Genomic DNA, 3,342 nt, shown 5'->3' with positions numbered 1-3,342 from the left:
AATTAAAAGCTGTGTGTAATTATTCATGGAAAATGTAGTTGCTCCGTGTGGTAATTACATAATCTGCTGTCACTTTGAAACTATTAAGAGTGCAGCAGTAGAGTTTACCCTGTCAATCAAGTCGCAGTTTGATGACCTCATTTGGAGGTGCTAAGCAGATAAACAGCTCACTGGAGGCAGGACACACACTCACTCCCTGCAAGAATTTCCTGCTGACAAGACACTTGGAGCTACGCTAGTGTCCTGGAGCTGGAGAAGCCACGTGGAGACCCCTGTCACTGCTGAGATGCCTCTACCGTGACTGGATTCACAAGACTTTCCATCCACTGCCTGTGATCTTCCTGTTTTAGGTGTCATTGTATGTGTTCTGTGAGTCTGAAGAGAAATTCATAGACTGGTATCAGACATATAGGCTAATATTGGACTTGGGGACTTGGTCTAGACTGGGCAGGAATGTTTTCTCAATATTCAATTGCTGTTTTATAGAAAGCTCTTTCTTATACACATATGAGTGTCTCTGAATTTGTTTCTCTAGTCTCCCCAGACTAACACCTCTGGAATGGGCTACTAGAGAAACAAATAATAAAGATGGAGAGTGGATGATTCTTTGACCTCTGCCTCATGGTACTTTTTCTTCTTTAGCTAACCAGAGATCAGATATGGCTATGCAGCTTACTGTGTTGTTTTCTGGGAAGAATATGAATGGTTAAAATTTTGATTATTTTGTTTGGTTACAGGGCAGGCCCCAATAAGAGCCAAACTGACCCCTTCCCTAGAAGTATGTGCTACAGAGGAAAACATTAACCTACAGGTTGAGGAGAGGGGCTGTCCTACCACACCCACGCAGAAGCAAACCAAGAAGGAAAAAGAGAGAGTGAGAGTCTAGAGCCCATATCGGCAAACCAAGCACTGAGGACGACATCCCTGCATTGAGCTGCTAAGGCACAAAGAGGACTATACAAGCAGCAACAGCTTGAGATGTCCCCTTGCTGGAGCATACTGTGACAGAGGACAATACTGGGGACACACTGTGGGGAGTGAGTCCAGTCGGGAGTGAGTCTGGTCTGAACCCTCTACAGTGGGGTGAGCCAGGAAGTGAGCATAACAGATCAGCAACGGGAGCAAAGTAAAGCCACAAAGTCCCTGAGTAGCCCCCAAAGTATACTTCTGCCTAGGAGGGGTAGTTTCCAAAATGCCCCAGGATTGGTGGGCAGATAGTCATAAAGGTCAGAGGACAGACCTGGAACTATGTATGCTTTTTCAGGGTTGTTTTTTTGCTAATTATTTGTCCCTCTTTTTATTCAGTCTTTTGTTTTCTTTTGGGGGGGGGGGCTCTGTTATTGTTAGTTTGCCTACCTACATTGGAGAGGCATGGGAAGCAAGCTTGAGGAGATGGTTCCAGAGCTACTTGGGGGAAGGAGAAAGTGGGGAAGGGAGTGGTGAGCAAACAACGCCATAGACAGGGAAACAACTAGGGAAATAATATCAACAAGAAGGAGATGTAGAGATCCTGCGGGTGTTAGAGCAACAAAAATCTAGCTGAGAAGAATTATTAAGAGGCAGAAGAAGGGCGCGCGTGATGGTGAAAAAGGAGGAAGATAAAAGGAAACAAAGGAAAGATCTAGGATGCAAAGCTATGGATAGAGGTATAAACATAGGTGTGTACTATGTAAATATATTAATTCATATAAATAGAGGTATTGGCTATATGCATATATTTATATGGCAATACACTGAAGTAGTGGAGGGACTTTGGGCCTCTGCTCAAGCCTTCCCTCAACATAAGAACACTAACAACCTGCCATTCTGTGATGCTTACCCTCCCAGCATAATCGCAGAAGACAAAATGAGTGCACAAGCAAATGTGGTAAAGAAAGCTGATGGTGCCCAGCTATCAAAAGATATAGCATCTGGGGTCTTAAAGGTTTGAAGTTAAACAAGCAGCTGTCTAGCAGAGAAGCAACAAGCCCACATAGATGAAGCACACCAGCCTGTGAGATCATGAATTATTTTTGGATCAGGAAACAGGTATCAGAAGATCAAAACAAATAAAAATACATTCCTGAGAATGAGGGGGTCAGGCAGGATATCCCCTCACAGAAGGGTTGCAAGGAAGGGATGAATCAACCAGGGCTCAGTATAGCACTAATGAACCACATAATATTCCTCTGGTACCTTGAGGTTTCCTCAACCCCCACTATGAAGACCCCAGGCCTGCCTTCCACTTCAGGTTAGGCCACTGGTACAGATAAGACCTTATGACACATGTAATGTGAGTAGATAGCAGTTGGGTAAAGATAAGGGAGGGACAGTAGGGGAGGAAGGGGGAACCAATCACAATGATTACCAAATAATCCACCACCCCACCACCCAAGGGGGATGAATACAGAAACCATGAGGGAAAGGAGACAGAAGTCAGTGTAGATATGAAAATAATAATAATTTATACTTTATCAAGAGGCCACGAGAGGTGGGCAGGAGGGAAAAAAAGAAGAGCTGATATCAAGGGCTCAAACAGAAAGTAAATATTCAGAAAATAATGATTGCCAAATATGTACAAATATGCTTGATACAATAGATGCATGTATTGTTATAAGAGCTGTAAGAGCCCCCAATAAAATGATTTTTAAATAAAATTTAAAAGAAATGAAAAGGTCATTACGGCAGCAAAAAGGAAAAAAATACTTGCTGTGTCAAAGCTTTGGGTTGTTTTTGGGGTTTTTTAAGTATTTGTTGTGTATTGACTTGCTGGTTTTTTTCATGGAGCAATCTAAAATTTTAAGTCCTTTCCCCAAGAGAGACAATAGCCATACAATTTGAATCATGAAAACAGGTGTGAAGTATTGTCTATCTGTGCAGTTCATTAGGGATTCACGCCCAAGATTTACTGAGGGCTAGTCATATAGACACTACCTAGCACAATCAAGATTCTGCCTAGCATACCAGGATTCCAGAATTTCAAAAGGGAAGCGGGTATTCAACACAAAACATTGTTTATACAAACCATTAACCAAGAAAATAACCATTATCAGTTAGGAAATAGTCACAACCCTCCCTGGTGTAGTTAGTTTTATTGTGCCAACCTGGCTGATAAGCACATGTGGGGTTAATTGAAGGGCGGAGGGATAAATGGCTCGGGGAGCCTCACCTTTCTAGTTCTCAGGTCTCTTGCTTTGTGATGCTTGGACCAGAGTGAAGCTGCCTTAACCAGTTCCCTGCTGACAAGTGAGCTGACAAGGCTCACTTCCTGCAAGACATCCCCAAGGAGAAGCTGCATGTACCTACCCCGATGCAGCCCTGGGTGCTGGAGCAGCAGTGTGGAGACCCCTGCCAGCATTGACA

The sequence above is a fragment of the Tenrec ecaudatus genome, chromosome X, assembly GCF_050624435.1.
Source record: "Tenrec ecaudatus isolate mTenEca1 chromosome X, mTenEca1.hap1, whole genome shotgun sequence".
NCBI classification, from domain to species: Eukaryota; Metazoa; Chordata; class Mammalia; order Afrosoricida; family Tenrecidae; genus Tenrec; species Tenrec ecaudatus.
This window is presented reverse-complemented; position numbering follows the sequence as displayed.